We start from the raw sequence: 24666 nt of genomic DNA on the forward strand, positions 1-24666 counted from the left end.
TTAGGATGCCTAACTACGTGCAGGAACAAAACGCAATAAAAAGTTTTAAGAAAGGAAAAAGAGCAAGCAACAAACCTTATCTTCCTATCTTCATCATAAACACGCAAAGCTACCCATATGGCCCACTGCAAAAGAATGCATTTCCTGGAGGCACTGTGCTGTCTCACTAATGCACACATACAAGATGTACTGTACAGATATCAACTGGAGGTCACAAAATCCCACTGCTGACCAGCACAAAAAAATAAAATATCCTCATATTTCACAGTTAGGAGATTCTCGCACAGCCACATTTCACAACACAGCAGCTGAGTAAGGATTTTTCAAAACAGCAAAAACATCAAAGTATGCTGAAGGGCCCAGATACACGATTCCTGCTCAAAATCAAAAATGTCTGTTCCCGCTGCTCTGCAGAAGAGAGAGCTGGATGCATTTGTGGGTTTGTATAATGATGTGCATGAACAGCATCGTGCTAGGAAACTTGCAGATCTCTGATGAAGAGCATGAGCATGTGTTCATTTATCCCAGGACAGAAGTGTGCGATCACATGCCCTGTCGCATTCTTAAGGTGTTCACACTTTGGTCGAGCAGGACGAGGGCAGAAACACAAGTACACACACATGCAATTCTTACTTCTTTTTTGTATACAAAATACAGATTTAGAGCCTGAGTGCTACAACTTGGCAATCAGAAAAGAGTGATGTTTCTCATGTAGCAAATACCACCCAAGCTGCAAAAGCCATTTTTCTTGTTGCTCTTCCACTCCATGTGCATGTTGGCACCTCATGCCGACATGAAGTCATAGTATATTCCAGGAACAGCTCTAGCTTTTTCTTTTTTCTCTCCCTCTCTCTTTTTTTTTTTTTTAATAAGGAAAGGAAAAAAAGAAGAAAAAAAAAAGGAGTTAAAAAGAAAAGTGGCAAGCTTACCAAAATTGGTTTAAACCATAAAGACTGAGACCCTGAAAGGCATGAACATGCTTTAATCACAGGGCAAGCATCCTCCAAGAGAAATCTTGGGAATCTTTATTCCTGTGAACTCCAGCAGAGTCAAAACCACAGTGAGGTCATTTGATGACTGTGGAAGAAGACAGAGGCTTCTGCAGGCTCTTATCCAGTTTGCCTGCACTGTATTAATAACCTGGGACTTCTGACATACATAATACAATCCAGTCATTTCTGATAAAAACAGAAGAGGATTATGTACGTTTCACTGTATACGACAGCATGAAATGAGGCTTTGAAGCAATGCTGTGGGTCTTGGATGGCTTTTCTACTTTTTTAAGCCACTGGCTGCTTCAATTGGAACCCAAACCGTGCTTTTCTGTGATGTGTCTTCTTTCACAGACATTAATTATTTTCTAGAGCATTCTAGGCCATCTAATAAAACAAAGGACTGGAAATGCAAACAGCTTCTCTGGCTGCTCAGGGCTGCTACCAATCTAAGATTTTCAAGGTCCCTGAAACCACAGAACCTATCTTCTCCGGTTTCCCAAAGCTGTGCCACGGGATCCATATCCTGTCCCGACAATTTCTAACCCACCAACGGAACGACAGGAGCCTGAGGCATTACAGCAACGTTCAGCAGGCGCCGCTGGAATTCCAGGCAGAGAATTAAAAGCTGGTTTTGCTTTGTAGTAACAAGAAATTATTCCAGCTAACAAATGTTCTGCAGCAGCAAGAGACAATGACTTTGTCATCTCTATCAACTCTGAACAGCAAGAAACTCACAGCAGAAATCAAATGTTACAGAACCTTACCGCTGACTAATATTGGTGCTTCTTTAACCCCTTTGCCAGTGACCTTAATGCCAGACTGACATCTTCAGAGGATGCTGGAAAGGACGGGTTCTCCAAAGGTATGACTGCTCATTGTTAAACCAGCTAAAGGATGATAGCTCTCCATCAGTCAACATTGTTTCCAGCCACACAGTTTTGATGGTGTTTTTTTGTTGTTATTTGTTTGTTTTTGTGGTTGTTTTTGTTTTGTTTTGGCTTTGGCTTGGACTGAAAGAGAAAAGAAACACTCTGCATTGCTCTGAACACTGAGAAACAAAATCCAGCAAAAGAATACCTACGCCAGTCTTCCAAGTCTGGTATTGGAAACTCTTCATTATCAGGGCTAAAATGCCACCAAAATCCCTAGATAAAAAGGCAACCTGATGACAGGTATTCTTCCCTAAATATGTTTATCCACGTGTTTAGAGAAGAAAAGAACACATTATCAAGGGATTGAGAGCAACTTTAAATACACCAGTTTTATCAGATTTTCCAACTTGCTGCATTGGTCTCAATCACACAAGTGTCACTTTCTTTTGCTTTGTCCTCTAAGCAAAGCTCAGTTAAAGAACACAAGAACACAACTCCCTTTTATTCTGAAGTATGTGGACTGCAAAGAATCCAGACAATTTTTCAAGCTTAGATGCCACAGGGGAAGAAGAGGGAATGATCCCTGGGTCATGCTATTTTTAATGCTTGCCTCCCCACCATGTCATCACTTCTATGCCACTTCTACAGAGGATGGTAGCTTTGGAACAGCTTCAGTGAAGAAGATATGAAAGTCATATAAGAAGTGTAATTAGTGGGTTCCTATTGTTAAAAGTGTCAAGTCACAGCCTATCCTTAAGACCTTTGTGTTTAGACCCCCCAATGCAAAAGCGATGATCAGTTTTCCCCATTAGTTGCAAGTACTGAAAGAATCGTGGACAAACCACATAATGAAACATCCATGAATTTAAAGCCCTGTATAAAGGCACCAAGTTTCAGGATCAAAGGAATGTTTGCAGACCAGCCAGTTCCAAAAGCATCGTTTGATGTTTATGGACTGAAAATGTTCCACTTTCACTGTGTTCAATTATACACTGTTCGTGATCTTTGCTATCATGGCAGGGAGAGTGAAGGAGGAAGGGGGAAATCATCATCTTCTGATCATCCAGGGGTTTAAGAAAGTTTTTGTTTGAAGGAGAAAGTGGTGAGGAAAAGGCTAATCTTAGGCATAAAAATTGACTCTGCTTTCTGTGTAGCTGGACACGCAAAAAGATCTTAGAACTGGGAGCTAAAAGAGGAAAAATAAATCTGCCCAGTAACAAAGATATTCAGAAGAAGAAAAGAATTTATCTAGAGAGCCATTTGCAATCTTTAATTTTAATGGGAAATCAGACATTAAATCAGACTAAACACCACTCAATTGCCTCATGAGGGACTCATAAAAGGACCCTCTATCAGGGAGTATAGCGATAAGACAAGTGGTAATGGCTTTAAACTAAAAGAGGGCAGATTTAGATTAGACATTAGGAAGAAATTCTTTACTCTGAAGTGGCGAGGCACTGGCACAGGTTGCCCAGAGAAGCTGTGGATGCCCCATCCCTGGAAGTGTTCAAGGCCAGGTTGGATGGGGCTTTGGGCAACCTGGTCTGGTGGGAGGTGTCCCTGCCCATGGCAGGGGGGTTGGAACTAGGTGGTCTTTAACGTCCCTCCCAGTCCAAACCATTTTGTGATTCTATGATCACCAATTCAGGTTTATCCCCATCTGAATGTATCCTAGATTCTGTTTCCTGAAAAAACACCTACATGGACTGAGTTCTCCAAAAAAAGATTTGCTGTTGATTTCTAACCATTGTTAGGATTTCAACATGACATTTGGCCAGTAAGAACTCTGAAGTCATTTTACAGTGACCACAGGTCTGGTTGGGTGTTTTAGCCTGTGCACGTCTGTGCTGCTTCAACTTTATCAGTATTGGTTTAGAATTTTCTCTTTGCGTGGAAATAGTATCTGCTTTAGTATCATTTTTAACTGTACAGCTGGAGCTGAGAAAGAAAACAGGTTATTTCATCTTTTGGTTTCCAATTGCCAGCCTTTCAGTCTAGACCACTGAAGTTTATGCAGAACAGTTCTTTATGTTGCCAACCTCTACTGGCTTATTCTAATCCTCCTCTATGCATTTCCTGGTATGTTGGCAGAGAGGCTGAGACAGATGGAGTCATTAGACGAAGGGGTCAATGCTGGTGAATGTTAACTAGGCAAATGCAAAGTATTAGCGCCACAATTCAGTTGACCACAGCCCTTCACGTCTCTGAAGCGTCAAGGTATGAAGAGGATATGTGTACATAGAGGAACTGAGATACAGGAAGAGCAAGAGACTCTTCATGCAGAGTAAAACCAAGGAAATATGAAGACAGACCCCAAAAAGGACAGCAAGTTATTTTTTTAACTCACTTGCTATATGAGGATTTGTGGTTATTTCTAGCTTAATTAAAGGTCCGACTGTGGCACATGAAGCTATTGCCTGCTAACTTTAGTTTAGGCTTCTTGAGTAAAAAAACACAGAGGAATCACAGCAGAGCCTTTTGTAGAGGCTGCTTAAGCCTGCTTAGAAGTCAGGTTACTCACAGAGGTGGCTAATAAGTTCTCAAGTCCATGACACCACAGCTTCACTGCCACCAATTTCTAAGCTACCTAGCCTAAAGTTAGCTCAGGTCTGTCTGTGTGTATCATGCAATTCCTATCCTAAACAGTGGTGCAAAATAGTATACTGGTAAAACTGCTGTTGCTTTCCATAGCTTCATTTTAGTGTTAGGTGACATGCATATTAATAGTTAGAGACGGAAGGAAAGAAGAGGAGACTGTAAGGTATTCACTACTGTGTCCATCGTGGCACAGAATTAAATTGTGTTGCCTCTAAAGTGGCAGTAAAAATCACTTTATCTCAAAGTACTGTTGCACCACATTAATTGTAACATAAGCACTATTCTTACTCTTGGATGTTTATTACTCTTGGATGTTTAAATCATCAAACCTTGTAAATTCATCAATTCAAGTGATAGTTTCAGAAGCTCTTTCTTATTCAAACTCATTCTTGGTGGGACAGAGCAGTAATTTTCTGAGCTATTGTATCGCAGACTGCCTCAGAATCACCTTAACATAATCACAGAGGTCACATTAAGAGTTCATGTGGAAGAATGAACTTCAGGAAAATCTGTACTATCTGTCAACATGGAAGGCTGAGATGGGAGGCCTGAATGCACAACCAAATAAGCACAAGCTAAGAAAAAGGTCAAAAGGAGAAAAAAAAAATGGAAGAAAGGTGAGAAAGGTGAGAAGACTAATCAGAGCTACAAATTCTGAGAGGACAAATATCTCAAGAGGGCCCAATCAACAGGTTAAATGTGGTTAAGCAAAATCTCAAGCCATTCAAGTTCAGTTTAAAGACATCCCCAGGAGAAAAAACAGACAAAAATGCCACAAAGGGAAGCCAATGTCTGTGACATGAGAAGTGAAAATGTAGTTCAAGACTTTTTGAAGCAACACAGAAGGTGAGGACAATTTAAATGAAACTTAAGTGCACAGAAATGGAATGCACAAAGCCAAAGAACAAGTGGAAAGTCTGCCTGAGCCACTTCTACATATATGCTCTGTGCACCACTTCCATCAACCTGACAGATGACAAATAAAAAAATAAATAAGAAAATAGTAACACTGCAACACAGGAATTTGTGGAAGCTTTTTTTTTCTAAAAAAAAAAAAAAAAAGAGATGACAAAACCAGGGAGTATATTTTTAAGTACCTTAAAAGTTTAATTTGGGGCAATTCGGCTGCTTAAGTTCTAGCTAAAGTGGGCAGTGAAAGGCAGAAGAATAATAGTCACAAACACTATGATTTGGAGAGGTTAGACAACTGTACATGAACTTTGTATATCTCAGCATATGTATTTATGTACCTACATGTACATGTGTATCCATGCAACATAAAAGTGAGGAAGAAGGAAAATTTTCCATGGAATGACTTGAATCTCCACCCTAAATACACACAATCTTACTGTTATGTGTAAGGATGGATTGGCAAGGATGGATTTCATCCCTTTTAATTAGGAAAGGAGCTTTCAAACTCATTCACCATTTCTCTCACTGTATTATATTCCTTTCATCCTAGGGACTCTGCACAATTAGATGGATTAAATCCACCCATTTAAGCCTACCCACTCTTGAAAGGAGAGAAAGAACAGACAGAGAAACAAATGTTAACAGACTGTCAAGTTTTGGAAAGTACCACATGCATCTGTGACATGTAGGACCATGATGGCTGAGAACTTTGATAAAAATCTAGCTCCAAAACAGATGATTACATAGAAATAAATCTCACTCACTGAGAAAGAATAGACTCTCAGAGAAGCCAAAGCAAGGGTGCTGGCACTAACTCTAACAAGGTCTGGATCCCACCCAGAATAGTTAGGTGATTCACCAAAGTTAGACAGAGAGCCAGTCTTCAGACTCACACACCACTCTTCTATACCACACAAAAAAGCACACAGGAGCATATACTCAACAACCCAGGAATGACTGGAGAGTGCAGTAATGCATAGTTTCTCCTACAAGTTGCCTTGAAAAGGTAGGTCTGGAGTACCATCTGTTATTCATTGTGATCTCTGTCTGCGTAAGAGAATGAGTTCATAATTAAATTATGATTACATTAAATTACAATTGTAAGTTAAAACAAGAGGAAAGGAAGAAGAGCTGCTTCTGGGTTGTTAAAAAAAAAAAAACTGGGATGAGAGCTTTCTTGTTTCAGGCTGGCCCTAGAGATCTCACTAAAAGAGACATTTACTTATTTGTAAGAAAAGCTAAAGTACCATAAACTTTCACTTTCCATGTTACAGAACAAACCCAGAACTGGACTATGTTCAGACAGGTTGGGAAGGGTATAGTTCATGTTGATAAATAAAAAAACAGTAAGCATTACCCAGAAAACAGCGCTGCAGCCTGCTTCAGGAAAGCAGAACTCTATTTAAAACCACTTTAAAAGAACACTCTCTACAAATTAAGATTTGGTAATGAGTAAAAAAAGATCAGAGGCAAAACTACATGCTGATTATGAGAGAACTTAATTAAGGAAATTGCACCCATCTGCACAAAGTTGAAATGGAAACATGTTCATTTCCAGGATTACCAATATTCCTGCTTCACAAGAAAAATCAAAATGATGCCCAGGCTAAAGCCAGGTTCATAACCTAATAGCAGTGTCTATGTGTATTTTGGATTTTTGTCTCATATATTAAGAACTTGTAGCAAGCTCTGGGCTCCTCACAGAGATATTTTCAAGGAAAAGCAAGGCATGAATGTCAGACTCATATAATTGATTAAGAAGATAATCATCTTGAAACAGCTAAACTTCAATCTCGCATAACAAATAGAGCAAAGTCAGCGGCAAAGCTCTACAGTATGTCAGTAAAACCAGATTTTGGCCAGCTTTGTTTGACCTACAGTTTTTTCCTTACCCACCATGAATGGACCCAGTCCATTTCCCATCAAACTGTGAAACTCAGTTGTGTTTCAGAGGAATAATCTCTTTAGAGTACATGCTAAATAAAGTCCTGCATAAGATCCACCAGGAGAGTTTTCCTGCCTCCACACCTGCCAACAGCTATGGTCATCCTGACCCCACACTTGACACTGACTACTGCCAGCCAGTCAAAGGGAATCCTGCTTTTTACATCAGAAACACATTAAATACCTTTGGTGCTGATACCCCAAAGTGTGTCTGAACTGATCAAGCAGCCAGCTGTGCACAAAGCTTCTGTGAATAAATCTAAAGTAAACAATGACAAAAGACAGTAAGTAGGGCACGGACAAAAACAGTTCAGCAGGAGGCCCATATTCAGAATGGAAAGATAGCCCACTGGACTAAAACACAAAAATCACCTGCAAACTAAATCTCAGGCTGCTAATATCAGAGAGCCAAAAAAGCCGATCTAAAAACAATGCTATTAAAAAAACATCACTGAAACTGAAAGTCTCTTTAACAATGAAACTTTCATAATACACACTTTTGATTGTTTACCTAGCCTTTCAATTGATCTTGATATGGTGAATGAAGATGCTGTTCGTTTAAAACAACCCATCAAATTCTTCTTCAGGCTACATCAAGACAACGTATTAAAAGTTAGAAAGGAAAAAAAAGGTCTTTCATTATATGGCAACCTCATGAATTAAGATCTATGTACTTTCTGCTCAGACTAGACTACACTTTCTTCTCATGTCACTGGTTAAACTGCCTATCACAGATTTTAAAGACTCTTCCCTTTCCCCAGCATTAGTGCTATCATATGCCCAGGAGATTTTACGCATGTCTTTTTTCCTGGAAACGCTGCCTTGCTGGAACAAGACAGTTTTGGTTATTTTCCTTGGCCTTTTGGATGAATGGCAACCATGAGCTGTGGACAAAGAACTGAGCTGCATGTGCAACTGATCCTTATACAGAGTATCACAGATGTACATACTTACTGAGAAAGTAAAGAAAACACAGGAGGAATGCCCAGCATCAGGCCCTCAAAGTTTTAACCCATTGAAGTGTATTCAATATCACATTTGCCTGGGAGGGTGGAAGATAATACCAAAGCAAGGAATTTTCTCATTCTTGGAAGCTGAATCCAGTAATTTGTTTCCTTCTATGGCCATTACATAGCCTTTTAAAAGCACGTTTATTTCTGGCTCTGCCTGTCCTGTGTGAACCTTCTACCCAGGATCCAGAAGGGAGAAAATACAACTAATCCTGACGAAGGACCTCTAGTAAAAATCTCCAGCAGGATTCAGAGAACAACCACTGTTTGTCATGACCATCTACTTCAGTTTCTGTACAGCAAGTGAAGAGTTGAAAAAAGAGAACAACGAGGGACTGTCAACTGATGCTTGATTAGAGCACCCAGAAAACTGCCCCACATTTCTGGCCGTGGATAAGACCATGACACGGCAGGTGTCTAAAGGGACTGTGGCCAAATGGGAATGCTGTGCCAGAGCAGGTACATCTCAAAGTGACTGTGGCTGTAGGTAAGTCCACGCAGCAGGTATACCTCTGAAGAGGCTGTGGCCAATGGACAAGCCCAGGCTGGAGCAGGGGCAAGGGGCAGAGTTCATTGCAGTGTTAAACCCTATGGCTTGGTCCAAAATGACAAGAGGTAGAGATTGTAATGGATATGTCTGTAAGCTGTTGTACCCCATGATCTGAGTTGCATGTTATAGGAAGTAATATAGCAGGAACCACTCAAACCGACAGAGGAAAAGCCTCACAAGAAGCAGGGCAAGTACAGCAGTGACCCAACCTGAGCTGGCTTTGGCATCCAAAAACTCCACGAAGCACACCACCTCTCCTGCCCTGAGCAACCACTCTAAAAGACAGAAGCTAAGTCATAGACTAACAGAACACAGCGCATAGTTTACGAACATTTTATGGACATTTCACAGGGATGGTGCACAGACTAAGGGAATGATATCTATGTGTTAAACAAAGGCCTGTAATTAATGAGGATATGTTGGAAAGTGTGGTATCTGAGCATGACGTAAATGGTACATAGTAAAGTATGGATTCTGTCATGGTCTTGTCTGGTATAGAGTTAATTTTCTTTGTAGAGGCTCATATGATGCTGTGTTTTGGATTTTTGATGAGAACAGAGGTGATATCACACCAATGTATTAGTTGTTGCAGAGCAGTACTTGCACAGAGCCAAGGCTTTCCTGCTCCTTGTGCTGCCCTACCAGCCAGCAGGCTGGGGATGCACAGCCGACAGGTGGCCCGAACCGACCAAAGGGGTGTCCCACATCACATGGCGTTGTGCCTAGCAATAAAAGCTGGGGTAAAGAAGGCAGAAGGTGGGTGACATTCAGAGTGATGAAGAAACCATGATGCATGCTGAGCCCTGCTGTCCTGGATGTGGCTGAACACCTGTCTGCCCATTGGATGTGGTGAATGGATTCCTTGTTTGGCTTTGCTTGCACATGCACCTTTTGCTTTACCTAGTAAGCTGTCTTTATCTCAATCCACAAGTTCTCGCACTTCTACTTTTCCAATTCTCTCCTCCATCCCACCTGGGGAGAGCGAGTAAGCAGCTGTGCAGTACTGAGCTGCCTGCCAGGGCTAAACCACAAGAGTGTTTTAGGGATTCTGAGGATCTTGTGATGCCATTGAGCAGGGCTAACTGTCCAGTGCCCAGAAAAGCAAGCTGCAAGTGAACATATCAAGGTCATAGCAAACCATACTCAGCTCTCTCTCCTCTCCATGCCTGCCCCTCGACTGCAGCATAGCGTGGGATCCTGACAGCAGGAGGTTCCCACTGCAGGCCTTTGGCTTCAGCTCTCCGTTGGCCCCAGGACTCTGCTCTTCTCAGGGACTCTCCATGCGCTCTGAAGAAGAAAGATTCCAGGCATTCATCTGGGGCTCTGGGAGTCGCTTGCCTCATTCCTTCTGAGGAAACGGCTGGAAATTTGCCCTCCAAGACTCATTTGTGAACTGCATTCCCTCCAAAAGTGTTATCAGCTTGTTCATTTCAAACAGATTTTTGCAGAGGGATAGGAGAGTTGGGATGGACGAAAGAACTGCATCAACGCTTTTGCCTATCCCAGGCATATTCTTCTCAGACCCAAGTCACTCTTCATAAAGTCCATAGTGAAAGCTCTTTTTAAAGATGCAGGCCACTTTATCCTTCTCTCCATCTCATCCTCCTGATCCCAGAGTTAAGATATTCTCTGCCTACCTAGTAAAACATGAATGGCCACCTTCTCCTGCTTCTGCATGTCTGAGAACTGACTGGCAAGACCAAATCACTCCCAGAACTGTAGAATTTGTCAAACCAAGGCACAATGACACTGATAATAATGAACATTGCAATAAGAAGCACAATACTAATTATGTTCTCTTTTTCGGGAAAAACAGAGAAGGAGAGAAAGTCAAGAATGCTCTCAGATCACAGGAGGACTGTTAAAAAAAGGGAGGAGCTATTAAAGTTAGAGACCAGCATTGGCACAAAACCAAATGGGCATGAACTGTCCATGAACAAATTTAGTTTGGAAATTAGAAGCAGATTTCTAAACACCAGAGGAGTGAAGTTCTTGAATGGTTTCCCAATAGGAAACAACAAGAGCAAAAGCCATTTCATTTTGCGAAAGAGACTGATAATTTACAAAGGGAACCCTGCAACTTAATTTTCTGCAATTACAGAAAGCTGTACTCCATGACTCAGGTCTCTTTCAGTCTTGTATATCTCATCCTCAGCTGAGCCAAGGAAGGAAAAAATAATAATAAAATCCAGAGATGAGGTGTAATAGAACCGTAATATTACCAGGGCAGTTAGTACAAGGGTAAGTCTGCTTTCTTTATTAAGCATATTTATGTTTTTCTGTTTGTTTGTTTGTTTGTTTTACTTCGTTTTTTTGAGCAGAATTCATTCACCTCTAGGGACTTCAGTATTTTCAGGTAAAAATTTGGATCATAAGGGAAGATTGAATCGGGACTGAAGTTCTGTAGTATCTATGATCACCTGCAAAGAACAGCATGGAAGCGAAACTTCCCATCTATCATGCAAATATTTGACTAGACTGTGAGAAGTCATCTTCACAGACCTGTATCCAGGGATTACAGCTGTCAAAGGAACTGTATAAAGGGGTAGATAAGTGAGAACCTTAAAACAGCAACTGATTCAGGAAGAATCTGAGTTAAACAAAAAAAAGTCTTACAGTTGTAAAATGTGCAGATGGGTACAGAAATGATAATCTGTCTTCTTCCAGACTTGCCTGAAATCTTACTGGAAAGAAGTCTCTGAAACCATTAAAGAAAGTCAGCAGGGAGAAATCTTTTCACATTCTATTTCTATATTGAAAAAAACAGGATAATACCACCCTATTCTGCACACAGAAGAAAAAGCAAAGTACACAAAGCTGAGAAAGCATGAAAAATACAGTACTGTAACATAAGAAGTCATCTGTGAACTCTCCCGTAGCACATCAAACATGAGGTATTCATTCATTCCCACAAATGGAGTCAGTGTTGATCTATAAGCTGCAGCTCTGTATTACACATTTCAGTTTCATGCATTTAAGCCAGACAAACATTCCCAGGGGATTGAAAGAACCCGCTACAGTGAGTTGTGGTTCTATTTCGGATCATATCGCAGCATAACAAATCACAGTTTCAGACACTGGGATAAGGGGCTCAATAAACCAAGTAGCATGATAACTTCATGTATATCCCTTCCACACACATAGCCATGTGTGGAATCAAATCTACCTAAGGCCCTTCAAACTGTACGGCCACAATGCAATGATCAGTCTCATACTGACATATATCCATACAGCATTATTCATCCCAATATATATTCTTGTATACACAGTTTACCACACATTGTCTTACAGCAGTAGTTATCTAGCCCTGTCCACACATAGCAAACCTGTTTATCAGATCTGACCTCTGCCGTTTGAGGAAACAGAAAAGAACATGATTTTTTCAATGCAGAAAGTTCTTCTAGCACTGCTGGTTTGTTCCAGTGGTTTTTCAACTGTTATCCATAGGAAGTAGTCCTCAAAAGCAGCATCACTAGAGCTACTTGGTAACTCAGTAGTTCCCCGTGACTGCTGTACTGCAAGAAATCTGAGTGCTAAGAATGATGCACTGGTCTGTTGTTGGTCTAGAATATTTTCAGTCAGAATGGTTTGCAAATTCAGCAAAATCAGTAACTTCAAGGCTGGATTGGAAAAACAGCTATGTTGCAAGTACCCTGTACTGGAACTTAAACCTACTGATCTTTGCTCTGGTTCCCAGAGAATTAAGGTTACAACATAAAAGGCCATAAACATTTGTCTCTCTTAGTAAAGATCTGATCTGTTGCTGTGAGATCTTTTCATAGTACGGAAGGACTCCTGTTAACCCACTGAGTAAAGACGAGAGGTGAGACTTCCAAGAGAGTTCAAATACTGCTGAGGTAGAAGTAGCTTTGCATACATTTTCATAGACTTTTGCACATTAGATGTTTGACAAGTCATGTCATATGGTTGCCTTCTCAGGATGACAACCTGAAAATATAACTCTGAGCTATTCAAACTGTCTGGGCCTTGGGACATGAAGAAGGTCAAAGGGGCAAGCAGGAGTGTAAGTCTCCAAATCCTGAGAGTCACACTTCTTGTTCTCTTGTTCTCTCTATATTGCTGCGCTCGAAGTCAAAACTCTGCAGTAGTTGCCTTCTTTCCATTTAATTAAGGTGTCTTGAAAAGATAAATGAAACAGACAAAAAGAACCTGCCTGGAGTAAATTTTCATTTTTCCATTTAAATTTCACCTGTGAGGAATACACAAGTCAGCCACCTTAAGCATGACACTGGATGGACAGCAAAAGCATACTATTGACTAGAGCTTATTTATTTGGGGGTATTTTCTTAAGAGGAAAAATGCTCAAAATGAGTAAGTCTTTGAAGAGCTTCCAACCCAAACACTGCACAGTATTAGGCAATGAAAGACCAGTTAGCAACATGAACGTGAAACAGGAAGTTGGAACTACCTGGCCAAGTTTCACTCTGTAACCTGAATTAAGTGTAATTAAAAAATAACCAGCACAAAGAGTGAAAAACAGCTTCCAGTAAAGAAAAATAGGCTTTTATGACCAAATGCTCTATCAACAGATTTTTTTTTCCTCTAGAGGATATGATTAAAGGGCAATTACTGTCTAAAGGTCAGGAAAAAAAAGGGAACAAGACATATATATACACATGAAAATACAATGTTTGTGAAACGTTTTCAAATAGTATCTTTTTTTAGTACAACATCCTGCCAAAAGTTTAGTCTGTGCTAAAATTATTACACATCCTTCTAGGTACTACCACAACCTCTGCGCCACAGTCACACATACTGCCTCCATCCCACCTTCAAGCCCGAAAGAAAGTTATTACACTTTGCATTCTTTGACTTGTACATGAGCTAAATGCAAAAGCCCTAAATGCGACTTTCCCAAGGGCCTCTGGATCAGGCAAAGAATGCAGAGCCTAAAAGCACAGATTTTGTGCAATGCAAGTGGAGAACTGAAAAACCACATCAGGTGACTGAGCGATTCAGAGAGCTGGGAATGGAATACAGTATGTCCTTCCACCCGGTCACTAGCCTGAATCCATTGTGGATAACAAGCAAAAATCATTACTGTTTAATGGCTGCTCTTGTGAAATGAATCAATCAAGGCTTTCCTGATAACTGAGTGACTTTGCCATGGTATTATTTGTCACTTGAAATACAAAGATCACAAGGACCTTTGTTGGCAGAGAAAGTCCCAAAACTGAGTAGTCAGCCCCTTGCTGGCAATTGGACAATGCACATCAGAGAAACTGGAAAGATGCTGAGCTTCAGGCTGGATCCTCTGACTGGACCAAAACAAACAGCTAGAGAGCAACACTGGGGATGCTGACTCAGCTGTGGTCCAAGGCATCACTTTTTCTGTGGCTGAACAAAGGCACTGTGGTCTTCCAGGACTGTCACTTTAGCACCTTTCACCAGAACCAAATTACTTTTGCCTTCTTAAAATGAAAACAATAAAAGTCCAGCTCGCTGGTGAAGCTGTCAAGACTTTTTGAAATAATCTTTCAGCTTACTGGGATCTGCGCTTACCAGATCGATGTGGATTCCAAGGGGTAGTGGATGCCACAGTTTCCAGTGCACCTTTCTGTTCAAGTAAACCCCACTTCCTGCCTTCTAGCACACACAAATTGGGCACATTTCATCTAGTCACTGCTCAAATTGCCAGAAAAATGTTTTGTTTGCCTACCAGTGGATAAAATTAAGCCTTTAGAATGTTTTCTTCATAAATAAATAATCACTATTTTTATGCAAACTATTTTGAAGCTTTGATTTTATCTGGGTCTGTTTCAGAGAGGGAAGGAGAGGGAACCTGTAAACCTCTCCTGTTTCACTAAGTCCTGTACCTGAAAGTATATGATCATGCAGACTGCCGTCAGAGGCACAGGCTGTCAATGCAAGAGTGATGCACTCCTGTATGCATGCACATACATGCACACACATACGCGCAGTATTTATAAAACTGCTGCTGTAAGGGATTTGGGGTTTATTTTTTTAATTAACTGAAAATGATAACACAAGAGCTTTTCATCTGGCATGAGCTTAGGTTTCATCAGCTGCTGGAAAAGATTCCCTTGGAAAAATGCAATTACAGTGTTTCTCCATGTACTTTCTGTGGATTTCAAAATAAACGCAGCTATATGATCATGCCAATTAATAGACAGATTAAAGTTACAGGTCCTGATACATCTATAAAGAGGCTGCAGAACTGGACACACGATCTGGGTAATACATCACATTGGCTAAACTGCAGAACGCCCGGTTAAAACAATGGCTCCAGCACAGACGAGAAGCACTGGGAGGGGCAGTTACAAAGAGTGCCCTTAGCCTCCGCGCTGCACCTCAATCTTGAATTGTACACCACGTGGCACAAAGGACAATGCCTTATTTGTTGATCTTTCTGTCCACCCACATTTCTCACCCTGTCAAAGATCTCAAATAGAGCAATGCATGAGAGCAAGAATCTAAAAATGATATGGATGAAGACGTCAGAATAAACTGATCTCACTCCGTGCTCTACTTTAAAAGTCAGCAGTTCCGCCGTAAATCAGATTATGCCCCCCAAAAAAGGAGCATTTGACAAGAGGGTAAGCTACAGTTCCTGAATATAAAACTTATACTTTCCAATGAAGACAATGAAAAGCACAGCGTGCTCTAAATAACAGCACCGCCAGCTGCCACTTTGTTTTTTGATTCCCATATGGAACCTTACAAACCATGGCCTCTTGAAATTATCTGATTAGACAATAGGAAGGAGGATCTTAGTAGGACCTTTTTTGGTCCCTAGGAGTCTAGAAATTGCCACTTCTTTTCCCCATTTCTTGCTCCAGAAGACATCAGCTTGATACATATTTTTGTTAAGTGCTCAGAAGATTATTTCATGGCTTTCAGGGTGTAGCAAAGAGAACAAAAGGGATTTCGCCATTGCTTTGATTTACTGGCTGGCAAGGTCAGTGCAGTATTTAAATGTGATTATTTAATGATATATTATGTCACTACCATGTTTTTGCAAGTATAATTAAACTGGTAGAAGGCCTAGAAGTTTTTGAAAGTCTTTTGTTCATTATTTTTGACGTTTAAGTAATAATCTCTCAATAATGGATTGAGATTGAACAGAGAGAAATTTTCCAAGGGTTCTGATGAATCTGGTTAAGAAGAAAAGAATTTTGGAACTACAGATAAAACAAAAGAACAGCTCAGTCATCAACTGTTTCAGACACAAGATGACAGCTGTACATATGTGAAGATGGAAAGAAATTAATTCCTTAGAGAACGTTCATGCACATAAGCATTGCTGACCTGATGGAGTCTGGAAAGGCTGGGACTAGCTGCGCTCAGGTCTCTACTCCACTGCAGTAATTCTTTGGGGAACACATTCCTGCAGTAATTCCTTTCCATCTCCACTTTCAGAGCCATTAAATCTTATTTTTTTTCCTTCACCAATTCCAAATGATTACAAAAGTAAAGACAGGCAAACAAATCACACATGAAACCAACCTCTATCATTATCCAGTTTAAAAAATTATCTGTGAAATCTGTTATCAGAGAACAAGGCAGGTTACTACGCTGTCAGCACAGTGAATCTTTGGCATGCAACTGAGGTTTCAAGTTGGGAGCTTGCTTCTGTTATATAAAGCAAAAGGATGTTCTACCTACAATGGAGAATAAGGCCAGATCCAGCTCAGGTACGAGAGCATCAGAAACCTTCCCAACCTGTGGTAACGTACTGCACTACAAGAACCAGAAACAGTCTTAAAGAAAGGATTTTACAGTAAGCTTCATTAATTAGACTATGATAATGTGCTCAATGCTGAATGAACAAGAACATGAAAACCTGCAAAACAATGACCCAAACTAGTAATATTAGAAACTGAACTGTCAGCGATTTGTTAAGTAACCATGAGTCTTACTTTGGCTAGACTCACTCAGCAAAGTTAGTGTCAACGTAAGCAAGTAGTAGACAAGCACTCCAATGGCAGGCACAGAATTAACAGCAGTCACAGCCAACATCGTAAGAATCTACTGGCGGTTAAAAAAAAGCAGTCTCCACTGAAAAAAGCAATTCAAGGAATCTCTTTCTTTAATTTGGCATAGATATAGGTGGTGGTGGGGTTGTCGCACTTTAAATATCACACACATATGTCATATTAAGCTAATGTTTTGAAGTCTCTGGAGGAGTTAACTGCATGACCCCAGAATCAGCCACTGACAGACTTACAGCATGAGCTCTCTGGTACAAAGTAACTTAAAGGAAAACACTCAGGAGCAAAATAAAATACATCCTAAAGTGAATTTCCTAAAAGCACAGTAAAAACAGGACCAGTCACATCAAACTGTCTCTTTCATGTATAAAACACAGATTTTTGAGATATATGCAAGTAGGAAAACTACTTAGAACTGAAATCAGTTGGAGTAGCATATCAAAGTCATGTTGACCAACGGAACAGAGTGGAGATGCAACTGATAAGAGCTTAGCTGAACATCAGTGGCTGTGGAGGTGACATGCTTTCAATGCATAAATTAGCCTCCTACCAAGAGAAGCATCTGTTAGGGTCAAATGTGCCTCAGGAAGCCTGTTAGCTTTATGCATTCTCAGTAAACTTGCTCTCCTGCCAAGGGGTGCACCGTGTTCTTCACAATACAAGGGGGACATCTGAGTAATCCCATCACGTAGTTTGCAGGAAGGGAAGGGGAAAAGAAAAGATTCTTCACTAAGTTACTGAAGCCGCAGGCAGACATCTCTGAACTAGTAGGCACCAGTGAGATGAGCTGAAGAGGGAAATCCTTCCCTTGATCCAGGAAATCATCTCGAAGGACCATTCATATGTGGGTGGTTAATGAACAAGTGTAAAGAAATTGCTTTTTTTCCTGATGAAATTCTAATATCTCAAGGACACGTGGACTTGCAATAACTGTTTAACAGGCTCTTGCAGTTAAGAAAGTTGACTTTGCTCTCATACTCCACTGAATCAGCAGATGCAGTAGCAGTCTGAACTCCTCAATGAGGTGCAATAATTGCGAGTCTGAATGACTGGAATCCATACGGTCATTCAGTTCTTTTAATCTGCTTTGCCCAGCATGCCTCACATTAAGGACTCAAAACCTGCAAATCTTTCCACTCCGCTGCAAGTGATTTTTAAGTAACAGGAATAAAGCCAGACAGAAACACCTTGTTCAAGGCACAACCAAAGCCCCAGGACATAACAGAAACATCAAGTTCAAATAGATGGTGCACAAGACAGGAACTTGACGGCTCTGGTCCTTCTCTATTCACAGTAGAACTGCATTGGTTAAATTAAATAGCTTAACTCCTTTTAAAGCCTTTAATTCAAGGAAACACAAATTCCTAGTCCACAGAGCAGCAGTGTCATTATACTTGCCTAGCTGTGCATATGCAAGTATCATACCCAACAGTATGGATAGTCTACTACTGTATTCTCTAACTCTTCTTCCCTATATATGGAGAGAATATAGCACAATTATCTGCCTCTTCTCCCAGTAGCAGGACCGGGATTTCTATGAAGAAAGCTTATGCCAGCCTGAACACGTGCCTTCTCCTTTCCCCAAACTACCTGACAATAAGAGGTTCAGTGACTGGGCTTAAAATTTCTTAATGTTCAGCTTCTAGACCACCACCTCTGCAACACATTTGTGTTAGACATAAAGGATATGTTTCTGTATCAGATGCCTAATTCCAGCCTGCAGCTTGATTAACATTGAGTGAGAGTTCTTCGTTATACCCTACATCATTACTGAAATAATATTTCTGTCAAGAGACTAGGCTTTTCCTCCCCTTCTCATCCAGGCTGACCCCACAATGCCTTCCAGAAAAGATAACAGGAACATTATTCAAATTATAATTTCTGAACCTGAGCTGATCATCAGAATTTATATTTTTCTTCATAAGTCAGATCATCACTTTAAAAACAAACAACACAAAAACTCTTAAGGGAACAAAATTGAAACCACTGACTGCTCTGACTGAATGTTATATGCTGTAGCTTTCTGCATGCGTGAAAAATTTCTGTTTTAATTGTTTAAACCACCTTATCTCTACTTGATTTTTCACGAGTTTTACCAGCTCCCTGGTTTCTTCAAGGTTATGCCAGATGCAGCAACAGCGCCCTCTGTCCAACGCCGAGAAAAAATGCATTTAATGCCTCTGCTTTTACAGAGCTGCCAATGTATTTAGTTAAATTTAAACATACACATGCAACATTTGCTCAGCAGTCCTTCTGCATCCAGATTTCCACCGATAACGCGTTTTTTAAAAGGATTCTTATCCCTGCCGCACACACCTGACTGCGTTTTAGAAGCGTTTAACATGACATTTGCTTTTACTCTGGAAAAGTAAATGACAAGTCCCTTCAAGCTTCGTGAAAGTCTTTCTTTCAAATCTCCCTCTTTAATCATCTCCACGAGAAAAGCCAATTGCGACTCTTCCCAGCTTTCTTCCCCCCCGTGCAAAAAACACTTGCCGGTTTCCCCTTCCCCACTCCTGCAGCAAAGCGTCAATGCGAAAAGAGGATTGCAAACCAGGAGAGCAAACAGTGACAAATGCTCAAAGATTTTTTTACACTTTTGTTTTGCCTCCATGTTTTCCCAGCTGCTCCGCTCAGAAGTCGATTAAAAAAAAAAAAAAAAAAAAAAAAAAAGCGGCCTGCAAAAAGCATTACAAATGAAGAGACTGGAAAACTGCAGCCCGGAGAGGAGGATGTGACTTGCGTTTGACTTACCGATTTCATCCAGCTGTGGATTTTCCTGCTCGCTTTTTACAGCCGCTGAGCTCAGCGCTCAGGCACGTCCATCCCGCGTCCGGGAGCCAGGCGGGAGCGCTCAGCTCCTCGCCGCTGGATGCTGCTGAGGGAGGGAGCGAGCGGGGCCGCGGCGGCGCCGGCTGCTGCGTGCGCTCGCTCGGACCCAGCCCGGGAGGAACTGCTCCCCGGAGCCGGAGCCAGCCCCGAGCCGGCCCCAGCCCCGCTGCAGGGCTGCGGGAGGCAGGAGGCAGGGCCTGCCCCTGCTACCGCGCTGCGCCTTCTTAAAGGGGCCCGCTCCGCACGGCAGCGGCGCGCCCGGGGCGGCAGCCTCGTAGCTCCCGGAGAAGGCTTTCGGGCGCTGCCGTGTGGCCGTGGCCCGCCTGCTTCCCTTCCCTTCACTCTTCCCTCTTCCCATCCCCAGCACAAAGTCAGCCCTCAGGAGTTCGACGCCTCCACTCCCACCCTGCACACCCCTGGCCATTGGCGACATCCCCACATTTGATCCCTAAGGGATTTTATCCCCTGTAGTGGAGAGGATGCAGCTTGACTATTAAAGCCCTACTTTCCCAGTTTTTCCTCCTCGGTCACCCTTCAGAAAGCTTTAAGGCAGTGTAACCCGCTGCTTCCAGCCTCATTTCTGCTTTCTGACTTCGCTTTCAGCCGCACCTGACATTAACAGCTAGATTAATACGGGGGATTTGTCTGCCCATGTGTGCTGCTGTCTGCAGTGGGAGAAGCCGCATTCTCCGTGAGACAGGAACGCTGAAGTTCAGAGACAGTAACACCATCTGCAAAATCTCTCTCTGTAACCCGTGGAAATGTATGGATTGCTCTCCGTATGCGTAAGTCGTTTGTTTTCATTACAATAACCGAGCTCTCATGCTGACAACACACATCAACACACAGCGCAAGGCGAAGTCATATACATACAAATACATACGGGTGTAACGGTGCAACTGGAGAAAGCAAAGTTACCTGAAAAAGTCCCCCTTCAGGTCAGCAGGCCAAACCAAACGAGATGAAGCCGAATCACCCCTGTCCTGCCCTCTCTGCCCTCACATTCACCAAGCACAGAAAGCACATGAGAGGTACATACTGGATATAACAACCCGACGTGATGCCGTTCTGTTCTTTGACCCTATGGTGAAAGGAAGTGGGTGCTAAACAAAGGGAGAATCCAGCCTTTTCAGTGCCAATGGTCCCTCACAAACAGGCTCAGTAGGTATCCGCTAACTACTGGCACGTATACCTTCTGCCCTGTAAGCAAAGCAGCCGCTTAGCCACGCTGCTAAATTATAATCTTCAGCATTAATAACCTTGTATTAAACCACAGGGACCCATCAGCGTTCCTCTAGCATGAGCTGTGCTATGCTCCTGCCTTTCTCAGCATAAAGCCTGGGAAAGTTTTACATAATTTACACATGCAAATCACATGTGATGCACAGCAGATGAGATCTGATGACTGTCAGAGCCCCCTTCCACTCACATTTCCATTGGTCTATTAATCCTCAGTTTGCACTCTCAGCTCTGCCCACTGCTTCCTTCATCCTATCCTCCAAGTCCTGCCCCTGCACTCCTCTTCCCTCTTCTGTATGCCGTGGGTTCTTTTGTAGAGAGGTGGAGACCTTCTCCCTTCCCTTGCCAGTGCTATCTATCTGGCTTTGTCTCCCCTTTTTCCCCCTACCCCCTCAGTTTCTCATTGGAAGAGGAAAGAAGAGCTGAGAGGAGAGGCAGAACTGATTCCTTCTCTTGCTGTCCCCGTGTCATCCCGTTCGAACAGCCAAGGACCTAGAGCCAGAGAGCTGTACCCAGCTGGAAACGAACCTGCAGCGGCAGGCCAAGGGACAAAGGCTAGGCGGGTTCATGTTACCAGCACAACCTCACTTAGAGCACTCTGCCATTTATTATGATACAGCATAGCAAGATAAACGGCCTTTGTCTTGATCATTAGTTAAAAGTTAACAAAACACTCATCTTTAAGGCAGAGCTCATGCTCCAGTTGGTATTTCAGCTATGGTTAGGCCGATATGTTCGAAACAGCTAGGCAGTCTGCCTACAAGAAGGCAGAGTTAGCTGCTGCAGCAGATGGGGATCTGAATGGCAAAAAAACGATGATGGAAAGAAACTGGGCCTTGGGGGGAGTGAAAGCGGTGCTCCATCACTCTGCACACACGAAACAGGTACGTGCAAAACACCAGAAAGCGCCCAGCAGGAAGCAGGCGTGTGCCATTGGACTAGAATGATCGAACCACTATAAATGTTAAGATAAATTAAGAATATCTGCTGTTCCTTACATATGTTGTTCCTTAGAGTCCTTATAAACCCATGCGAAAGCCATCCCCCCTCTCTCACCGCAGCATCTGGATGTTCCATTGACAGAGCATTGTCTAATGGTTACAGCACAACTCCTGGTTTCTATTACTGGCTGCAGGAGAAACGTGTGATATATTAAATAAAATAAAGGACACAGCATTCAGATCCTGCTGCACACTTCGATATTCAGTCAGAAGTACATTCAACTAGATAAATCATTGATCCTTTCTGTGACCGCTTCCCCAAAACAGAAAAGTACATTAAACTGGGGTGTTATATAATTCAGTACTTGTATTAATAACAGCCCAGGTTGAAGGCTGCTGGAGAAGCCAGCTTTTTTATCACTACAGACTGAACTGCAGATACCTCAGTGAAAGCTGAAGAGTGTTGCAGTTTGCAAAAATGTTTGATTCTGCAGAGTAATCCCCTTGCACAAGAGGTGACCTTCAATAGGAAGTATTTTGGTCTGTTCAGCTTATAGGGGACAAATTCAGAAGCTACCAGGCAAGAAAATTGTTGTTCTTTCTGAGCAGCATATGACATAGGTTCTACATCCCAGGATTGCACAAATGTACTTACACAGGCAGTTCCTCTAGAATTTGGAAATAAAACCATCAAAGCATTTTTAGGCTCTGACCATCAAAGTGAAAAACAAAAGCTATAGTATTATCTGTACAGAGTGACAGACTCCATGGATGAAGCCCACAGAGTCCTGGGCCCACTGACAACACCAAACCAAAGACTTCCCCCCAGTTTCTTACTTTCTCATGCCTTTTTGTTTTTTTTAATTGCTCCCATGTGTGAAAAATATCGGTCCCAAACTGCAGATATTCAGCCCTCAAAACTCACATCTAATTACTCTGAACTGGAAGAAGCAAATGTGTCAAACATTTATATAGATTTAAACAGAGCCCTTTGGGGGCCCTGAAAGGAACAAAAAGACAAGGGTAAAGGGACATCCAAAACAAAAGAGATGATGTGCTGCTCAAAAACAGATTCCTCGCAGAATGCAGAAGCAAAAGCTTCTGTAAGATGTCGCTCCACCTCTGGAGATCTAAATTGTTTGTCTGATTCATAGTTAACACAAAAGGACATGGGTATATTAATCTAACAACAACAGTGCCCATTGTGAGCGCAGACCCAGTGCCAGGCTGCCTGTTCCATCTGACAATGAGATTAAACACCGTGGCTCTGTGAGCTCGGCTGCCTTCCATGCCTGACACCACCACCCAGTGCAGATACAGGGTCAAAGGCAGCTTCTGCTCAGTCACCACAGGCTACAGAATTAGTAGGGTTTTCACACCCTCCCTACAGAAGTTGTTTCTGCATGTCTCCCAGCCTCTGAACTGACACACAATATTTTGCACATCTCTTGAGTGTGTCACACAGGGTAAATTTATTATTTTTATTTACTATTAGCTTTTATTTATTTATTTTTATTAGTAGCATGCAGCGACATAGGATGTAGCATGGGTGACAGGACACCACTACCCTTATCTCAGAACCACAGAAAATTGTCCCCTACCTCTGAGGGGCTGAAATGAGGAGCATACAGTCAGTACAATACAGACATGCATATACATTCTTTTAGATAATATAATTCTTCCAAAATTCTTCTAAAACTGTTTTTATCTTTGGGTTCAAACCAGACAATCAGATTTGAGGGTTAGATTCCACACCCACTGACTTTCTGACGACTGAGGATGGGGGGTATACTTACACAATTCTGGCATATATAAATTTCAGATAAGAGCTTTTGAACCCTATCCCACATTATTGTGTTAATCCAGAAGTTTGAGAACATGCTTTGAACTTTAAAAAAAAAGTAGGGATCTGGACAATGCTCATCTGAAATAATAGTCATTATTAATTGAAAAATTAAAAATAATAAATGCATGAGATTGTATTCCACCTGATTAATCACAATGTGTACATACATGTGTATGTGTACATTTACATATGTGCATGCATGTAGATGTTTGAGTGAAACTGTGACAGAGCCTATTGCTATTAAGTTAGCTTGCATCTGATGCATTGTATTCCTGACACTGTGTAAAATTATTTTTTCCTTGTATTCATTTTATTTCCTTTCACTTGTGTGCATATTCATTTATTTCCTTTTATTTGTGTCCATGGATTTGTTTAGCTGCATGGCAGGGAGGGACTCAAGAGCTGGTTTTAAGTTTTGCAAGTGTTTACAGAATGCCTGATATTGTACTGACCATTACTGAATTAGCAATGATCGAGATCAACATGTCTTGTCCCAAACAAGAATAGACATTAAAACAGTCAGAAACAGAGGCATTCTCTAGCTATGAATACACAGACCTTCAAAAAAAAATCAAAGCAAAGTCTATGCGAAGGAAGTAGAAGTTGGAAATGTACATGATACAAAAAATCAGTGAAGTGTCAAAAGTTGGGAAAGGCAAAGGGAAAGGCAAAGGATATTTCCACTTTTTAATTTGTGACAGAATTTAGGCCAGATCTCTATCTCTGGTTGACTTCCGGCTAGCACAAGACCAGAGTAGAAGTAATGGCTGTTTTTAAATTGGCCTGCTGTCTTTGCAGTCTATAACTGATCAAGGTAATTAAGACTGATGCCAGCTTAGAACAGTCTCGGATTTTGTAAAGGACTCGTGGCTCTTGAAACAGCTGTTTAGCAGACAAGGAGCTCCAGCTAAATATCCTTTTCTTTACTACTGGTGATGGAGCTATCACACTGCT

The 24666-nt window shown here is 41.7% G+C and overlaps 1 protein-coding gene across 5 annotated transcripts in view; it reads right to left on the bottom strand.

Annotated features, from left to right (window-relative positions):
* DAAM2 (dishevelled associated activator of morphogenesis 2) overlaps nucleotides 1–24666 on the bottom strand; it is a 197659-nt gene that overhangs the window by 154751 nt on the left and 18242 nt on the right. The window contains exon 1 of one of the 5 annotated variants that reach the window (XM_080585364.1): nucleotides 19609–20105. The exons of 2 other annotated variants lie outside the window; for them this stretch is intronic. The gene's annotated coding sequence lies outside the window, so the exon portion shown is untranslated. Of the gene's footprint in view, nucleotides 1–19608; nucleotides 20106–24666 lie in introns of those variants that run through there. 2 more of the 5 variants (XM_080585367.1, XM_080585366.1) reach the window with 2 other exon arrangements.

The sequence above is a fragment of the Anser brachyrhynchus genome, assembly GCF_964034855.1.
Source record: "Anser brachyrhynchus genome assembly, chromosome: 3".
NCBI lineage: Eukaryota > Metazoa > Chordata > Aves > Anseriformes > Anatidae > Anser > Anser brachyrhynchus.